The sequence below is a fragment of the Nylanderia fulva genome, unplaced genomic scaffold, assembly GCF_048542155.1.
Source record: "Nylanderia fulva isolate GAGA-0341 unplaced genomic scaffold, ASM4854215v1 Scaffold12, whole genome shotgun sequence".
NCBI classification, from domain to species: domain Eukaryota; kingdom Metazoa; phylum Arthropoda; class Insecta; order Hymenoptera; family Formicidae; genus Nylanderia; species Nylanderia fulva.
In genome coordinates, this window is record NW_028189409.1 from 3,836,760 (window position 1) to 3,858,279 (window position 21,520).

General features: G+C 34.7%; 1 protein-coding gene across 3 annotated transcripts in view; it reads right to left on the bottom strand.

The window, feature by feature from the left end:
- The window catches only part of LOC114943199 (CD151 antigen), a 111,257-nt gene extending 90,652 nt beyond the window's left edge, over positions 1-20,605 (bottom strand). For 2 of the 3 annotated variants that reach the window (XM_085490349.1, XM_085490347.1), the window contains exon 1: positions 18,924-19,279. The gene's annotated coding sequence lies outside the window, so the exon portion shown is untranslated. Of the gene's footprint in view, positions 1-18,923; positions 19,280-20,133 lie in introns of those variants that run through there. The other variant, XM_085490348.1, reaches the window with a different exon arrangement.
- Between the last annotated feature and the right edge of the window lie 915 nt (positions 20,606-21,520).

The window sequence follows — 21,520 nt, forward strand, 5'->3', positions numbered from 1 at the left end:
AACAAAAAAAAATCAAGAAAAAAATTAATTATACTCTTTCTTGGAAAAAATTCTGCGGTCGCCCTTGGCTTTTTAATAATTACAAAGTAATTTTTAATTTCTTTTAATTAATAAAAAAAAATAATCGAAGATCGCATATGTTTGATTTTTTGACGCATCTCATTGTCAGATAATGATTCCGCGCGAAACAATGATGCTTAAAAGAAAGACACAAAGGGCCACGGGATCGACGCGAAGGGATTACCGTGTACACGATATTGGAGCCTATGTCACGATTCACATCGTGACTCACGGTGTATTATTAGTCGTTGTTCCTTCTCGTGACTTCTACGTAAGGAACGACCACCAATTGGCCTCTGATATTTCTCCTTGTGGTCGTCGGCCATCTAAATTTGCGTGGACAAGAGCCGTAGGGGATGTTGTGCCGAGCACAACTCGATAAATCTATCTGTTTACTTAAACGAAACTACATGTTACGAGTCTGGTATATGCCATCTGTGTAACTCTGACTATCTTCTAACATGTCAAACATGCGACATTCCGCTTCCAATTCGATTTGTTTATTATAAATCCTGCTTTAAACGATCTATAATTTGCGGCGAAACTTCAGAGGCAATTCTATTTATAATTTTTACATGATACATATCTCAATATACGTGTATTTTAATCTTATAAGCCGCTAATTTTGTCGATGTTACTGTAGACTGTGTAAAATAATTTTAAGATAAAGAAGGAAAATTATATAGAACGATAAAAATATTTAAATATCGCTACAGAGTTTACTTATAATTATATTCATAATTTTATTTATTTATAATTTATTAACCATAACGTGTACATTTAAGCTTTTACGACGAGGTTGTGCGCAAACTCTGCTACGGGGCCGAAGTGTACGATCTTAATCGCGAGGCCAGGGCAAATGAGGCTAATTAGAATTTAACGTATGCGGTCGGGCTAATGAAGCTCAACGACCGGCAAGTTTGCACCGAAACCAGTAGTTGGCGTAGCCAAAGCAACTTCGTACTCAAAAGACCGAGATATAGCTTGCTGCCATGTGTCTTAATGCGCTTTACCGACTATAAACGGCTTTGGGCAAGAGGTTCTGATGCCTCTCGTTCAGCAAAGCAACGCCTTGTATAACGCATAGATTAATATCACCACTTAAGTACACATTCGCGTTTGGTAAATTAAATGTCAATGTCTTGCAACATATACAATGTACATATACGATTATTAGTTACTTTAAAAGCCGTCATTTACAAAAAAAACTTAATATTCTTATGTACAATTAAATAAAAAAAAAACCTTAAAAATTAATTTCTTATAAAATTAAATGACAATGTTCACAAATCGAGAAAAATTATTAGACTTTTTGAAAAGAAATCGATCGTAATGTAATGTGTATACATATATGAAGACATCTATGTATTTAAGAGATATTTCTTAATACTTGCGATAAGAGGATAAGTAGGATGTTGAACGATAAGTGACATAAAGTCGTTCATCGAAAGTGTCTGTAAGATAAAAATCAGTAACTGATAGCTCTTTGATTACATTTTTAACGAGATACTCTAATTCCTTAAAGTTAAAGTAACGAATAGATAAATTCACTGTAAAAAGTAGTCTAAATCATGTATGAGAAAAAATCGTCCAGTGATATAAAGTATTGAATCACTGTATAAATTTCTAAAATCAAATTTCACGACACAAACTATATTATTTAAAAATTAAAATATAAAATACTTTAAATACTAAAATATAAAATATATTATAATAGCTACTAATAAATTGTTCTTATATTAGTTTTTACATTTAAAATTTTAATTATGAATAAGATCTATATAGAAAAAAACATTAGCTATCATAGCTAAATTTTAGATGTTTTTATTACAACTCAGTTTAATGAAAATAAAATAAATATTTTCATTTTTAGAGAGATTAGAATTGAATATAGTTTGCAATTTATGTAACGAAAGATAAATTTTTAAAATAATAATTAAACATTTAAGTAACAATTTAAGAGATTAAATTTTAAAAAAGAGATAGTCTTTTAAAGACTACGATATGCTGCAAATATTGTAACGCGAAACTATCGCGTTTTCGCGCTTTTTTATACGTTTTTTTTTGCTATCGCTTGATGTGCTGTTTAGCATAAGCGTGTATCGTAAGGTCGTTCCCACGATTGAAACGCCGAACAGAAGATGTTTAGTACTTCTCCGAGGTTAGAACCGTTTCCATGTGAAAGAACAGAGTGCTATGCTAACACAGTCCGGTTCCTAACGAATGTAATGTGTGCGCAGAACTGTGTATGTGTATGCATATACATATATATGCGGGAAATAACGCTTTGAATGAAAAAATCGAATTTCAAGATACGAACACCCCGAAGGCGTGAATAACGTCCTCGAAAGAATCCGAACGGTCGGAAAGAAACTCCCTGCGGATTTCGAAGGCGTAACAGGTGATTCTTCTTCATCGCGGGACACATCTTTGTGGCATATTGAAATATAATTTAAACGCGATCTTATACATCGCCCGCTCGTTTCACAATTAACGTCGACGTATGAAAAACCAAAGTCATCCATTATTTATTTTAGTTAGTAAAAAGCAACGTGATTTACGTTCATCCTACTTAATTTTTCAAAAGCTTTTCTTTGAAAAAAAAATTAATAATTTTTTTAAATATATAAACGTTTTTAATTTAAAAAAATCAAAATAATTTAAGGTATAATTTACAAATTAGATTGAAGATATGGCAAATAAAAAACGCACTCTTTATGAAAAAGGGTGTATGTTTAGCAAACTTTGTTCTACGCTCAGATTAATATCTCGCGTTTGCTAATTAAATTATTTGTATTTATGTTGGCGCTATGCGTACATATGTTGGGAGTTATTTTACAGAGTTCGCTATGTGTATATGAATTGCGAGAGCGACTTTTCTCTCCGTAACTCTCGTGTCGCTCAAATGTTGCCTTTAATTCGAACGAAGTAGCAACATGTAATTTTAGATATTATTATGCAATGCGCTATCTCGCGTGCACGCGCTCGTCACATTACGCTTAGAGGATTATGCTTAACCCTGACGCAGGTAATATTTCCTCCCTCTCTCTCTCTCTCTTTCTCTCTCTTCTTCTTCACTACCTGAAGATTATACGATCTACCGGCACGCCGAGATCGCCCGATCAAGTGATTCTTCCGTCCTTCCAGAGAAATCTCTCGGCAGGTTTTATTTTCCGGACAGGTACAAATATACCTGGGAGCCGTGCAATTTCTAGGAGAGAAGAATCGTCACTAGCTCATTTTACCATGATGTTTCGACATGACTGAACAAGAATGTATTTATATAGTAACTAAAGAACGATGTAGTTGTATAATCGGTGTCAGAAATTGATAGATATATTTTTAACGCGTGATTTCGAAAGATATAGGTATTCTTATATAGACATAAAATAAATTACACATGCATATCCCAGAGTATAATTAGTTTTTCAATGAAAAAGATAAAAGAAAATGCGTGAACATAATTTAGATGATTTAAAGGAATAATGCGATAAGCGCAATTTTAGAAGATCATTATAAAGCGAAAAGTTGATGTGTAGATGTATCTTTTGTAGTAAACGTGGGACGAGATTATTTGAACTACATGTAGTTTAATGCAGCAGCAGGATGCAATTACAACTTTGTAGAAAATTGAAAATAAATTGTGTTCTCCTCTATTTCGTTCCATCATCAAGAAGATGATGTGCGTAAAAAAATTCTTCAAAAACTAAACAGGAAGATCCGCCTCTCTCGTTTTTATCTCGCTGCATGGTAATATCTAATCTTCTCTAATGTTACGATAAAAATTAATTACCTGCACGTAACATAAACGACATCATGTATAATCGAATGAATGAACAGTCTCTCATATTAATTTAATATAATAATCTTTTTATATTACCTAGCAATTTAAATTAATATCTCTCGTGTTTTGCAGTCGCAATATTTTTTTCACAACAGTTTTATCGTACTTAACATTTAATACGCTGTATGAAAAATATAATTTTCACTTTGCGAATAATTTTCACTTTCGGATCGATAAACGAAGCGTCGATTGTATCAAATATCTGCCAACGTGCTTTTGCCCAGCTTCCTCTTTCTCTCGTCGTCATTAGCAATATTCAATTAACGAATATTTTCGATTTCTCAAAAAGGGGATTTTATTGTGAACGGAAAATCGCATATCACACTCAAAACAGCGAGCAGATTTCTCTCTGTTTAATGACTCTCGATTATCGTTCGCGCGCTTAAATCTGCCGATTCACGATGCAATTTGACGCGTTGTCAATTAAACGAGTGCAAGAACCAATGACCGGAAGTAATAACCGGTCGGGCATCCCGAGAAAGGTATCTAACGGTGACGAAGATGCGTGTCAATCTTTCGTCATTATCCTGCCTAAGTGCTTCTAATATATATTCACCGCACGCTATTAAGTGCAAATTTTCCAAAGAACATCCTACCATAATGTCATTCGGTTACATATTAAAAGCGTTGTTACTTTCGCATGAGAAACTGCGCGATAAAAGTTTCAACACGAAATCATAAAGATAACAAAGTTGTTGCATACGATACTTTTACGCATAAATTTCACGCACGTGTCTTTATTCACGTATCTATCTAAAGCGAAAGTATCGTTTACATATATATTTGAGAATTGAGCAAAAAAATATAAATAATATGTAAACATATAATATATATAAGAATATAATATAATAAAATGTATAATATAATTTTATAATAATGATATAAATAAAAGCAATTTAATTTCAGAGTAGAAGTATCGCGGTCGCACAAAATAAAGTAATCGTTATGCAATTTAAGTTTCGCATTTCTCACATCGCGTCGGGACATAAATGAAATTGTCACTCATTTGTCTCGTGAACTGGAAATTTTACGGGGGTAACTTTCGGTCAATCGTTCATTATGCGACAACAGCTGACACATCTCCGGGAGAACACGTTACCGGACGCAAACTCTGAATTAATGCAACGTGGACAGACGCGAGATATGCACCGAAACAGCGAGAAACGCGGAGACGCGGAGAGCGAACGGGATCCGGAACATGTACGCGCCACTACTCGCGTATCATACGCGGTTGGATTTATGTCAACGTATCTATTATCCACAGGCAGAGCATCGACGGTTCTCTCCTGTCGGCGCGACTGCATAAACGCGGAGCGCAACCGGACGCAAAATCTCGGACGCGCGCAGTTGATCCTCTGCGGTTGTGAACGAGTCTTTATTTATCGGAATCGGAACGCAGGTACCCCGGCCACGCGCCCACGCACGCACGCACGCGCGTGTGGAATGCGTGAATGCGTGCGTGCCTACGTGCCTCGGCGCCTGACTGACGTTCGACGGTAGATATTTTTTTTTCGACCACACGTGTGCGCGTATTAGATATTTCCACGACTATGGCAGCCTAGAAAATATACGAGTCATGACTAGTAGAAGAATATATTAAATTCACGTGATTTATCAACGATTGACTTATGCTCGGTTATGCGCATTATAATGTTTCTTTGGATAATGTCATATATCAGCGCGCACCTGTGCGTGCACTTTTTGCTCGGATTAAGATTTAATTTGCTACGTCGCGTCGTTGCGAAAGACTTATTGACTCTGCGTCTACCTTGACGCGTGTTTCCCGCACTTTATGGTGTTCCTGGGAGAAATTGACTAGATGCCTGTCAGTCAATATAATCTTATTGCCCCGAATATAATGTCAAAATTTTACACTACACAAAATTAAAATATATAAATTAAATAGATAGACGCATTTCTATAATAATATTGCATATGTATAAAAACATATATTTTATGTATATCACGATTTTTATATAAAATTTCGCGCGATTGTATTTGCTTAGAATTCCTATTTTAATAGAATTTTATTTTCAAAAATTACATTCATAATTATTGAACGTGTTAGTTTTAGAATCCGCACGATTTTATTACAATTAAATATTAATTTCGTGATAAGTGACATGTAATACCTTGCACGTGACTTGCATGAACTGAATTAAAAAGTAGCTTAAATCAGATTTCGACGGCACTTCCGGTCTTCAATTAATTTCGTCCAACCATTTCCCTCTTCATATTGATTTTGCTTCACTTTATTTAATTTAACCGGGAGACTGATAGTAAAACTTTGCTTAACTCAATTTTCATTGTCGCCGATGCGCGAAATGTATTTAAGGCAATCTTCATTCTTTCTCTCTATATGTATTTTATTCCGTCATTTTTAATACGCGACGCAATTATTATTTGCATAAAAATGAAAAACTTGTACGAAGAGCAAACTGGATCTAAATATTTGATCATAGAGATTAATTTTATTTAATAATGTTATTCGTGATCAGTGTATGAAACTATTAATTAGATATCGCACAATTAAAATATTGAACTCTTTTCAAAGCAAACTCTTTTTGTTATTAAAACTATAATTGCGTTAACCCCAATTAAATATAAACACAAACATTTTGTGAATTATTTATTTTTATTTTTGAATTTATAAATTAAATTATTTTTAAATAATAAAATCAGGAATTCTGTTATATTTGTATATATTTTCTCTTCCTGATGAATAAATCGTAAGAAATATCTTTAAGAAGAAATCTTTAAGAAAAATAATGTGACGGTAAAAAAGGGAAAAAGAAATCGATCAACGATATGTAGTATGCGAGAATGACACGTGGATCTTACAGATTTATTTAGCACGCCTACGCGCGTGATTCTCTGGCGATGTACATATGTACAAACTTTCGATTGGCTAACTTCGTTCACGACGTTTGAATTACTGAACGGAATTATTTATGAAGTGTCGGGGCACACACGCGACGAGATCGAAAGTATTAAATTCACACGCGGCCTCGTGTGAGCGAATCACCGACTCATATAAATTCATCGGCTGCCTTTATGACATGACACGACGCGGAACGACGATATAATACGCGTATATTTATTAAAGACGATGTTTTCATCTCGCGCGTTCTCGCACTCGCGCATGACGCTTAACAGGTTTACCCTTTGGTTACCGAATGATCGACCCGTCTTTAAGAGATGTAAACTCACGGTCCCCATTAATTGCGATTCGTATCTCTTCCTTTTTCGTTGTATTACTTTCGGTAGAAGTGCAGCGTGTGCATCCATAAATGTAATTGATACTGCATTAGGATTAACGATAATTTAAGTGCTTTAATTGGATTCTCGTTGTAAATTCACGGCGAGTAATTATCGTTTTGCGATTCGCGTTTCATTTAATCAAAGTGCTAATGCAATACGACGTTTCTCGAGACTTTGCGGTAGCGGAAAAATATTTATCGTACATTAAATTAAGTTGAGCGTCTTCAATTTGCAAAACAGTATTTTATTCTGATGAATGGAAGAATAGATTGTCAAATGAGAAGGTAAACAAATATATATATCTTTTTATTTTAGAGAAAATAAATTGATTTTAACTTTGAACAAAAAGTTCCTTTTTCACATATTGTATAAATTTATAAATTTCAATGCAAACTGTTACAATAACTCGATAATAAATATGTACGTATGTTTCATTTTTCATCCGATGTATGCTGAATAATTGGATATTGTTGATCAGAAGGATACAAAATTATTTAATACACTGTTTCCACCGAAACTAAACTCAATAGTTTACATCTATCTCAAATTAATTAGTAGCTTAATTCTATCACGAATCTACACTAATTGAGTTGCAATATATATGTACATGTATGTGAGCTATGTGAACTTAACACCCGACTTTTAAAAAATTGATTTTTTAAGACGGAAAATGATATGTAGTATGCGAGAATGACACGTGGATCTTACAGATTTATTTAGCACGCCTACGCATAGTATTTCGTTTGTAGTTTCATCAATAAAAAAATTTTTTTAATTAAAAAAATGACTCGCACTAGACATTGAACTATCTCAAATCCGCTTGCAGTCTTTTTTAGAATTGTTTGTAGTTGTTTCTAGTGATTTTGCTTTCGTTTGTAGTTGCACGATTTAGAAATTGCAATAGTTTAAACAAATGGTAAAGAGTGAACTTTGTCAATTTTAAAGATTTTCCAAGTGATTCAGACTCGTTTGTAGTTGTTTGTATCAATATAAATTTCAATTACAATTGCAATTTCTACCGTGCAACTACAAATGAAACGAAAAGCTCTATAAACTACAAACGATTCCAAAAAAAAAACTGTGTAAGCGGATTTGAAATATTTTAAAGTCGAGTGCTGGTCATTTAAAAATTTTTTTATTTTTTAATTCATAAAACGAACAAAAGAAATTATTGTTACTACAAACAACTATATAAACGAAATATTATCATTTTCTGTATTGAAAAATTAATATTTAAAAGTTGGGTACTAAGTTTACACAGCTATGTATGTGTTTAAATTTCTTTTTATTTTCAACTTTTTAATATCGAGAAATAAATATCAATGAAATATATGTTTGTTTAAAGAGGAGATGAAATGTAATACGAGTTAGTTTAGATAGTACTTTCTATTATTAATCTCTATGATCAAAATACGAGCTGAGAAAAGAACCTTTTCATTGCTTATCATGAAAAAAATAATGAGAGCCTAGTAAGCGGATTTGCATGAATATGTGAATTATGCAAGTCGTATTAGTATCATGCAACGTGCATATATCGGAAAATACTGAAAAGTTTCGTGCACAAAGGATACCGAGACACATCGTATAACGCAATGCACGACTTTCGTGAACTTTGTTCATAAAATTTCGCAATGTCACAAGCATTTAAAAGGTCTTGTCGTAACTTTATATTTTAGAGAGAGATCTTATAACTTTTATAATTTTATCTCCAAGAGACTATATACACGAAATCGCTATTGTGTAGGTATATGGTCTAAATAAAATTTATCTTCAAAGATCGTATTGTTTTGAAAACAAATGTTTGCTTCTCTTTTTCGTCCCGATTTAATTTTAACATTATTTTTCGAATTGAAAAGAAAGAGAAAAATATGTATTTGAATTTCAAGATCTCCAAATATTTATTCAGATATCTCGGAGGGTTTTCAAATATATCGCGTTTATATTTTTCATCTGATCTGTTATATGTATACACACCCCATATATGCGTGCCGAATATCTCGAGTTTCCGCTGCTACTGCTCGAAAAGGAGTGTTTTAATTGGCAGCATAGTTAGAGAAAGCAGGCAACGTATTGCAAATTTGCATGGAAGGACGAGAGCGACGAAAAAGAACAAGCGAAAGAAGGGCTGAGATTGCCTTTTAAGGCGGCGATTCGTGAATCGGCGAGATTTAAAAGCTAACCAGCGGTTGCAGCGAAACGGCATACAAAAGACTATTAGCGTAATTAACAAAGGCTAACTGGAGAGCGTCGACCAATTCGCGATCTCACGCAGATATCGAGAAATCGTAAAACCGACAAAATTAACGAGGTGTAAATCGCGGAGATATGTTTTAATTAATGTTCCGCGAAAATATTCATATTGTTGAAAGAGATAATCATGCAAGGTACACATATGAGATATAAAGTAAGATATAATGTTACAAAAATATCGATGAGCCAATATTACGCAACCGATATTATAGCGAGATAAATAGACATTATTGACATATATAAATTCCGAAAAAGAAATGAAAAGGTGTGAAATATTGTATACAATTCAAAAGTGTGACAAACTAGTTTAACACGGAATTTGTTAGGTGCGTATATTCGCATGATGTTTAAATATTAGAACGAAACAATGAGTCGATAAACGTCCAATGAATCTATATCGCGCGCAACATTTTACGATGTAAACAAAAGCGCGAAATCACAAACGCAATATAATGAATCTTATGCAATCCTGTCCCGTGTAACGCGAATGAAAATCGATCACATACAATGAGAGATGCAGACTACATTCGTTTTATTTCGCCGGGAAACCACAAATTTTCTGTGCGTGCAACCGGGACCGTTAAATAAATAAATAAATGCGCTTTGATCGAGAGACACAAACTGCGTTTCGCTCAAAGCGAATATTGCGCGTGTGATATGCCGCGTTACATTTTCGTCAATTTACACACGTACTTGGCTATACCGAAGGATTGATCAACCGATTAAACTCTGTTCTAAAACGCGCCAAATCCGTCACCGCATTGTGCTCCAAATATAATATAGATTAATCGTGAAATAAAATATATTATCTGTTTACTGTGCAGCATTGTTATTCAATGAGATAATACGGAATCTCTTGCGGCTTTAGTTACAGACTTTACAGGCGCACGTTCACCTTCATTTTGCGCGCGCAATCATTCCGCTCAACCCACGCAGCCAATGCGCACCATATGGAAAGGCAATGCAATATTGCAAACGCCTTTATATTACGCGAGATAATGCTTCATTAAATCCATGTTACCGCACGCATGGCATGCAATAACCGAAGCAGCGCCGCTTCGATCGTAAGCTCTCGCAATTTTGACATTACGTTCCGGTTATATCGATTTTATACCTGCACGCAATTTATTACATATATAACTGTTCGAATTTTGCAATTAATTAACACTTTGTTTTTTATTTACTTTTTTCGCGATAATTTCCTCGATCAACTTTTAAACTATCGTTTAATCTTTATACTTTATTTAATTTTTCACAACAGCGAATGTTATTTTTAAAAAATTATGAGATAAAAATATTGAAGGACGAATGATGATAAAATCAATAAGAAAATTGCTAAAAGTATATATATTACTAAAGTAATTTTTTTATTCTTGTTATCGTAAATTATTGAATCACATTTCTCGGCACTTAATTATATGAACGATCAGTGACTATTGTACAATGTTAGTTGGCATTTTTCATAGGCAAACCTCATATCGCATCGTTAATGAATCACAATGCATCCGTTCTATAGACACTTTGCTTAACAAAAGACTTTCATCTCGACGAGATATATTTTTTCTTTATATTTCCGTCACTAGAAAAATATTCATCTATTAATCATATAATATATAATATTCTTGGGTTATTTCAAAATTTCAATTTCTTTTATTCAAAATTCATTCTTTTATTCATATCGGCATTCAATGTTTTACTGTTTTACAATTCCTATTGGGAATAAAAATTTTATTATAAAAAAAAATAAATTCTTTTTAGTAATATACATTTTTAGTAGTTCACTTATTGATTTTATTTATCCTAGAAACATGAGATTTAATCTCAAAAACACGAGACAAGTGCAAAATTAAATCGTTTCGTGATATTTTTCAAAATATAAAAGATCTTTCATCTCATCGCAATTTTCCCGAGCGTTCAATCTTTTACGAAGTTATTGTGATTTTCACGACGACGAGAAATAAGATCGCAATCTTAGGAACTTCATTACGTTGGTGGTAGAAAACGCGGTGATCGGTCGTTACGTTACACGGAACGTTACACGGGTCACGTAGTTTTACGGCAAATTAGAAGATTAAGTGCGACCGGTAAGAACACTACGCGTTCAGGAAGTGGAGTTCGGAGTTAAAAGAGGAGAAAGAGAGAGAGAACTTCCGCAATTCTATGCACGGACGGAGGATCGAAATTGGAATGCAATCAACCTCGGGGACAATGCCGGACGTTTTTAATTTTAATGCTTTCATTATAAGAGCCAAGTCGCGTGGACGTAACCGTGGAGATGTGGGTCAGCTCGCGAGATACTATCGCGTTTCGCCTCGGGCCTCCACCTATATCTTATACATCTTTCCTTCTCTCGCGTGAACCATGATGTAACAGAAATTACGGGTAGCGATTTCCAAGAAAAGCTCTCGCCGGAATGTATGGCATTTATTTAAATTTCAATCGCGTTTAAGGCAAAGTTATACGAAATGAGTTAATATTTAGCGCACAAATTTCTAATTGCTCATTATGCACATTCCGACATTCGGCATTTTACGTAATGTAAGATCGTTTTCATATTACATCACCGAAAAAATTGTTTCCTCAAAATGCATACTATATAAGTCCTCTTCATATATAGATATTCTTATTATAATGAAAAAGAATATTTCCTTCATAACGTATAATACTTTTTGTAATAACCTCTTTAAAAATATATTCTTAATCATTTTTTGCAACTTTAATTCCGCAATAAATATAAATATAATAAATTAATAAAGTTTAAAATAAATTAATAAAATTATTATAATTTTATAAAATCAATTAATATTAAAAATAATAATATGATATAAAAATGTATATTTAACTATGTCAATGCATAAAAAAATATTCAATTATATATGTTTAACATTTAAATATGTAATAAATAATAAATGTCTATTTGTAAGATTTTTGTTATTACGATAATAATTTCAAATAATACATTGATAAAAAACATCCTATTAAGTATACATTCTTGCATAAAAATAATCTGTTTAGAGAATTTTCCTTTTAAATTAAGAGGATACTTTCGGCGTCTATTTTAGTAGAAGATATTATAAAGATAAGAGTGGTATAAAATGAGAATACAATTTTTTCGGAGACGTCTCTCGTCTTTATTCGTACTTTGCTCGGAATAAAAGCTGCGTGGCTTTATATATATCAATTTTTTCCCCCGTTCGCGCAGCACAATCTGCCGGCTTTCGATTATTTCGGAAAAAAATAATATATATGATACGAATGGATGCAACATAGGCAAATTAGCCGGCTCGCTCCTCCTTTCCATAAGCTGTATCGCATTCGCAACAGGTAAAAAACAAATTGCCCTCCGAGTTACGATTTGACTGCCGGGGTATAACGAGATTGTTCTGCAATGTTGCTCAAAAACGAAGCGGCTGGGGACAATTGAATTAATTTCTTGTATGTTGCGGGAGAGATAGAGAGAGAAAGAGAGAGAGATCGTATTCAATGAAATATGAATACAAAAATAGCCGCGAATCGATTCATACGAGATAAGCCTCAAAGCAAATTTCTCTGTGGCGCAGAATCCTAACAAAGATACATCATATTATATATAAATTCCAATTAAAAACTTCTCTTGATTTTTAGTTTAACAAATATTACGCGATGTGAATAACACGTTACATAATATTTACGCGCGCTTTCTCTCTCTCTTTTTTTTTTACAACACGTACATTTATTATTCCACGAGATTAAGGAGCTCAATTTGCCACGTCATGATTGGATCAGCGAATGAATAACACGACGTTAGTCATGCATTGAACGGACAAAAAAATGACAAGTCAGGTAGGCGAACGTATAACACAAAAGGTATAGAAGGAAAGGGAGATATCGGAACATCAATGGCAAATATATTCAGGCATAGAAGATACGAAGCTAACAGCGAAAGGGAGGAAGAGATAAGCGCCGAAGGTGGGCAAACAAACCTGTAAATTTCGTGACACGGTTTTCGGGAAAACGACGCGACGGCGCGTGCAAGCTGGCAGACGTAAGGGAGAAGAGTCGTAAAAATGTCGTTCCGCAATTGAACAGCTGACTAGCTCGACGCAAACAACACGCCCGTGTTGACGTTTAGACGCGCGTTCGGCGTTTTCCCCGGTGTTTCGATGAGTGCGATGAGTGCGAAACGAATTTGCACCTGTGATACAATAGTGGTGCCGGGCTTCCGGAACTGCCCGATGACACGATACAACCCGTTTGCTGAATAACGGCGTTAACGAAATATTCGGGATCGAGCGTGTACATACTCGCGGCAACCATCGGCACGTTGGAATATATATGGTCTCTCTCTCTCTCTCGTTTCTCGCGGACAACAAACATTTGCGAACATGACGAATTAAGGAGAGAGAAGCAGCGTCAAAGCTCGGACACGTGTCGCTTCCCAGCTTGAATCGCAAATGCAAGATGCGACACGTATCGCTCGAATAGCTGCGTAATCGCTCGAGAATAGTATAATTCTCTCTCCGTTATATTATGCAGATTCCGTACATATTCCGACACGTCGTGTTGAATTTGCTTACAATTTCTTAGATTTTTATTTCACGAATTCGGAGAAATCTAAAGATAAACTTCTCTTTCTATCTATCTACATCAATTGATGTTTCTGAAGTTGTATATGCGGCATGAGAAAATTGCGAAATGTAGCGTTCAAGATATATCCGAAGAAAAAAAATATATATATATCGAAAGAATGAACACACTCTTTTATATCTGATATTTCGCGCAGCGCGACAATTTAGATACATCAGCTTTAAAAAGAGAAAAAGGAAAATTCCTTTTCGCGATCTTTTCTGGAACGAAAATTGATTAAGGTTCGATGACATAAAAGAGAATAAATGGAAATAAAAGAATAAACGCGCACCGTAATCTCGCGTTGCTTACGCCGTGAAATATTCATTTTCCATCGTCGGAGTTAAATTTTAAACAGCGTCTTTGAATCGAGAGAATAAGGCGTCGTCCAGACGGATTTAATTTAAGTTTTCAGCTGCAAATTTGCGTTCAAGTGTAATTCGGAGCGACGTATAATTTCACGTCGTTGTTTCGCGTAACACGAGGTCGCTGAGAATTCGTCGGATGCGGGCTGCTTGACAGCCATGCGCCTATGACGCGAATATAGCTAATGCGCGCGAGATAACGACGATAACGAGACACTTGACACCGAGAACGAGCTCACTTCGTCCATGTATTGCACCTGTGAAGCAACTGTTAAGCAACAAGGGAGAACCGAGAGCGCAACATTGACGGCGTGTAATCTATCACTATTAGCAATCCGTCCGCACAACCGGCTTTTCTCGCCTAAACTAAGCTCAACTCTTTCAATACCGAACATCGAACGTCCTTTTTCTCCTTTTTCTCAGATGCTATCGCAGGTACAATTGCTTTTTCGGAGACGTAAAAATTTCTTAAAGAGAGATAATTCCATCAAAGTGGAAAATTAAAAAATTAGAATAATAAATTGAAAAGGATCTAACATATCAGTATATCACTGAAAAGAAATGGATTGAATTCGAATAAATATTTCAATCCCAAGTAAATAATTTGTTTGAAACTAATAATATTGATTTGATGTGAAAAATATTTATTTGATATAAAAAAATTATTTTGATCAAATCATTACAAAACAATTTAAGAACAAGTTTGTTACATCTGGTTCTTTCATATGTTACAGCCCTTTTCATATATGATTTTGTATTTAAAAAAGTTTTTATTTAAAAATATAAAACTGCTCTACCAAAAAACATAAAACACGCGTGAATTTATTTATAAATGTATACAACAAAATCGTTCCTCAAACTAATTTCTGTTTGTTTTATATTTATTCTGCATATAAAAATATATCGAGTTATGAAGAGATTCATCGAAGATTAAATCCGATACAATGCCATTAGAGACCATTAGTGTGTAAATTATTACTTTCCGTCGACAATCTGTAATTCTCTGTTGGTAGTGCTAAACCAAGATCTCTTACGTCTCGGCGTGGATTTATCGCACCGAGAACCGCGCGTCGGCGAGAACAAGGTAAATCAAATTAGAAACGTATTCGCGATACGACGTATTCTCAGCGCGGCAGCCTAGATTCGCGGCAGAGATTATTTTAAGGGTCGGCCTCGCTGGCAACGAATGAATATGAAACGTGTGCGAAAGAATTGTTATGCTGAATCGTCATGCTAAAATCTGTCGGCGATGCATCGCGATGATGCCCCCGCATAACGAGGGAAAATTACTCCGCCGCGTTTTAACCGCCTCTCCCGTGATGTGATTCACTTAACGTCGCACCGCGAAACCGCAAAATGGAATCTCGGTCTTCAACCTTCAAATCGGAATTTCTCGCGAACGTTGTGTTACACGTTTCTAAGCTTCCTTGATTATCGTAAGTGATAAAAGATTTTATTCTCGACGAATTACTTTAAGTTATTATATATGTATATATATATATTCTTATATACCCGTGATAAAAATAAATACACCTAATGTTGTCATGAAATTTATTAACAAAAATTTTTTTATTATAAGAAAAATGAGCAAAAAGTAGAGATTTTTTAAAGATATCGAAGAGTTTCGTTTATAGATTCTCTATACGTTCTATTATATACAATATATAAATTTATAGAAAAATAATTATAATTTAATAAAATAATATATAAATATCTGTCATGTCTATATATTTATATATTAATCTATTTATCTACTACGCATTTTTCACATATATAGGTACTCCCAAATTAAAACTACGTGTTTACAATTCCGTGAAACGATCGCATTTCGCTTTAATCCCGGAACAGAGCAACGACGATCTTCTGTCGAGCGCCGATGAATCTCGGAGCAGGACGCCTAAAGCTCTTTCATAAGACCCTGAATTCGAACCCCGTCACATCGCTCCGATGAGCAGCTCGACGACCGGAAGGCTCGCCTTATTTCTCCGGCAACTTTGGCCGAGGGAAAGATAAATCCCGTCAACGTTTCGCAGCAACTTCCGAGGTCGCGGAACCGAATAACGGATATTACGAGGAAGCTCTCCCACAGCTTCAGCGGGAACAACTCCGAGACTCGAATAAACCTCGAATTGTGCCCGACACGCAATATCCCGGGAGAGAAAGAGAGGGATGGGAAGGGAGACACACGTGGGCCGGTGTGTTGCACAAACGTGTTGCTTTAACACGAAAGCCTGTTCGATGTGCACCCCAATACTCGTGCGGAATACATATTTTGGTACTCCGATGAAGTAGAACACCCGCGGGATATTTTAGTTTACAAGCTCAACATATTACTTAAGGGCGTACAACTCAATTCGCTTACAAATACATAATTTACATAACAAGTTTACTAATCTCACAATCGCTGCTTTACTCGCTTGAATCTCTCGAATATATGTATATCTAAATGTTAAGAAAAAGAATACTCTCATACGCGACTGTATTTAACTTATTAATTTATATTAATTTCTTTTTAATTTTCTGTGTATCAGTAATTATTTTTTTCTTTTTTCACAAATTCCCAAAATTATGCAAAACTGACGATTATATATATTTATAAATACTCTTATCGATTACAATGATTATTACAATTATTTTATAAGAGAATCAAAAATTAAAATTAAAGTTTTGCAGATTTTTTAATGCATTAAAGATATTAGACGGAATATTTAAAATATAAAAATATGATTTAAATATCTTACAATTCAAATATAGTTGTAAAATTAATTTTTTAATATGACCAAGTATTAATACTTGATTGTTATAGCATCGATATCATCTCTGAATATCTCAAGACATACAACGAGAGGAAGTTGTACGATGTCGTACACGACGGATTTCTTATCAATCAATTATTTATTCTTTCTCTCTTTCTCTCATCTGTCTCTCTGCGCGTCTCCTTCACAGGCTTCGTACGTCTCGAACCGGTACAACCGGAAAGAACCGGCAGAATTCTCTCTATTTCTCTCTCCCTCCTATCGTCAGTAATCTCTTTCTCCGCGCATTGTCAAAACAAGTACGCGTGTAATTAGATTTCAGGGTATTTAAATCGGAAAACACATTCGGTCCACGTTTTCGCAGCAATTCTTTTATGGTATATCTTTTCTTTCCTTTTTCAATTAAATATACAAACAATGTTAAGTGAAACTGAAAAAGATCACGTAGCGCTGAATATGTCGTTTCTAGTTTCCCGGATTATTTGCGGAATTTGTCTCATAAGCACATTTAACTAGCGATTTTAATACAAAAACCTGACACACTTGATAACTCTTTCATTTCATTTTCAGTTAAAACAACAGAGATTTATTTATTTTACATTATTTTATTTTATATCTCATTCGCTTACGTTATGAAATAAATAAATAAAATTATAAATATATATTATAAAAAAAACATCTCACTCGTTCCATATGTCCACATAACATGAAAAGCGAACTGAAATATTTCGACCACATATTTTAATTAAAAATAAAACATTGATTAGCGATTGTTCAAATAGAAACAATGCAAAAATATCAGACTATGTATAACACATTCTATAACCAGTTTTATTACGAAAAAAGAAAGAAAAGATCGTCAAACCATTGACTAACAGTAGAGTTACAACAGTCACTCGTACTCGGAAATATTGACACAAATAGAATATGCTTCTATATTTGCCACGAAAATCTACCCTTGTCAGCATATTTACAGTCCGGAAAATAAAGACTGGCAGTGCGCGTTCCGATTTTTCGGAGCGTATGTTTGCCTTCTGCGGATATGAAAAATTTACACGCTTAAATGAGCAATCTAAATTTGCAATGCGCAAATAAAATACTGACCGGGTTCTAAGAATAGATTCTCTTCCCATTTCTCTCTCATCGTTTATTGAAATATCAATATAAAACGTCCATTCGGATATGGAAAATGTAAAAAGAACATGTCGCGCGCGTGTGATAAATATTGGAAAATATTTTTCTTAAACAAAAAAAAAACGACGATGAACGAAGTTTCTATAAACAATTTCAGCAATTTTTCTATTATTTTTATCGACACATTTTTATTTACTTTACAAGCAATGTGTTATGCCATGTTTTGCAAATAAACTTGCACGCGTATTTTAATAAAATTAAGCATATTACACGTTATTACGATTAGACGCAGTCACATATCCGGACAGTCTTTCTTTTCCTTTTTTTTATTTTTCTCTCGCGTGAAATAAAAGACGGGCAAAATCAATATATGCCTGACTGACAACGGGATATTTCATCAAATATTTCCACGTTCCGCTTTGCAAAGCCGCATCTGCAGCAACTTTACCGGAAGCGCGTATCGAATGAAGCGAAAGAAACTTGCAGTCACGTGATCGCGTTATGCACGATTTGAAAGCGCAACGTTCACACCGTACGCTGCTCACCTGAGATACAAATTCCATCGGAATCCTGAATCTTTTTGCTACACCGCGCTCGTCGCGCATACGTCTGTGTGTATATGCACGAGTATACGTGACACGTACTCACCGAGCAGTCCTTGAGACGATTTCGCGACAGCTGGGAGAGGACGTAAAAAGCATCCACCGGCGATCTCTTTCCGACGTCTCGCCGGCGTGAGAAGAACTTCCGTACTTTTGCACCAATCGTTTAAAATCGAGTAAAAAAAGCAGGAACACTCGCGCTATATTACTCGGTCTTCACTTTCGTGTATATGTACAACACACGCGCCGATAAGATCCGCGATGTGACGATCGAGAACGACGCGCACAGGGAAACGGACTGAGAGAGAGCAGCAACGTGGACCTTTCCGCGACGGAGGTCGGAGCGCGACTGACTCGATGCGCGGAGCTCTCGCGCGCAGCCGGCCACGGTTCGCTGCGAAGTGCGCCGCGCACGATCTCGACCGGCCCGGAATTGCGCGCGATAACCTGTCAATCTCTTGTGCCTCGCACGATTATTTTCCATGCGTCGACAACTTAAACGTCGCCCGTCTCTTTCTCTCTTTCTCTCTCACTATAATTTGCAATTTTATAATTTCGCGCAATTATCGTTTCATAAAGCCTCGCGCTCTGTGTGACTCGCATTAAAAACCACTTTAAGTTTCCTGCATATATATACGTACTAATCATGAGAACCGTTCGAGACTACGGAATACATATATATCTTTTTGTACCCAGAATTATGAATATATCGATACTTGAAGATAGTTACTTCCGGATCGATACATCGCCTTTAATGCTAATTCCGCAAGATGCCCAAAATCATTTTATATATCTTTGAATATTATAATGAAGAATTTCATGACTAATATATTTTAGCTACCTTGCTCTTTCTCTTTCTAATTTTAATTGTCAATTTAAAATTATTTCTTTAATTATATAGAACTTATATAACAATGTTGCATACGTACAATTATGTTTCGTTAATCGAATTATATTAATATTTAAGTCAAATATATGTTTTATTAGATTAAATTAATTTAATTTAAATACTGTTATATGTTCAATTAACGAAACAGCATTTAATTGAAAAATTTAGTTAAGTTAACAAACTTTTTTCAGTGTACTTCGAGTACTAGAAATTTATGTGTATTTAATATATATATTATTGCCTTTTCATTTAAACGTGTTCGAACACAACGTGATTATATATGTATGCAACATTGTTTTATAAATTCTATAAAATTAAAGAAATAACTTTAAATCAACAATAAAAAAATAATAAATGAATTACTCACTATGTAGTTGCTCCATTGTTGCCCGATGCCACCACGGGCCTCCTCCTCCTCTCGTAGAAGCTTCGAAACACTTGCACACGTTACTTTTTTCGAAACACTTGCACACGTTATTTTTTTCAAAACACTTGCACACGTTACTTTTTTCGAAACACTTGCACCGTTACTTTATTTTGTTCACGACGTACGGCGACGCCCGAGTTTTGACTATCACATTTTCGACGCGTTTCGGTAAAACGCGAAAATCGCGGGAGCTTATTCGCGCGCGAATAAAACCGACGCTCCGTTTTCGACGTCGCCGCTTTGTTCAAGGCTAATTATCAGAGGGCCTCATCGAACGATGAACGGCGACTTCCCCGCGACGCACTCAGGAGTCGCCGATATTCCAGAATTGGGCATTACATGGTGATCGCGGTGTACGCGAAGAGCGAGAACTCGACGACGAACGACCTAACCTGCACGCTGCACGTCTAGCGCGAGACTCGAGACTGATCGCGTCCCATGACGACCCGCGCGCTACGCATCTCGCAGGAGACTGACTGATACCCAACAGCCAATCGCGAGACTCCGTACGTATGGAGTCTCGTGATTGGTGCGCTGTAGGGGTCGTCTACCCGTATATAAGAGCTGCGTTGAACGACAGACCAGACAGATGCTTTTTGATGTTCTTCGGTGGTAGACGGACGACGCTCCTCGATAAAATTGCATTATGCAGATGTTTTTAAATATATAGATTTTATAAACGGCCCTTTTTAGGGCCACCAATTTCTGACGGAAAACGTCACTCGTTCGCAATTAGTTTCCTTTATATATTCTATTTCTTTATTGTTCTCTAAATAACATTTATATTTATAATATCACAAATACTTTTATCAATCACTTTTCATCATTGCATTTTATTTTAAATTTTTATTTCGTTATATTTTAAGAATATGTAGACGATTGAATTCTACTATTTAAAACAATTGATCCTAAAACTAATTATTCAAAAATAAAATACTTTTTGATTTTATATATATATTTCTATTTAAAAATTATATATTTTATACATTTAAATTATACATATAGCTATTATATTATTTCAAAATGTACACACAAATTTTTTTAATTATTTGTATATAATCATACGAATATAATCATACAAATAAATAAATAAATTCAAACATTCATTTGTGTATAGTTTGATACAATATAAAGATATTGCATATATCTTATGGCATAGTATTGTGTGAGAAGTAATATATACGAATATATGTGACATACAATTAAATAATTAAATAAGAAACTCATAAATTTGTGTGTACATTTTGAAATAATATAATAGCTATATGTATAAATTAAAATATATAAAATCTATATATTTTTATATAGCAAGATATTTATATATAGT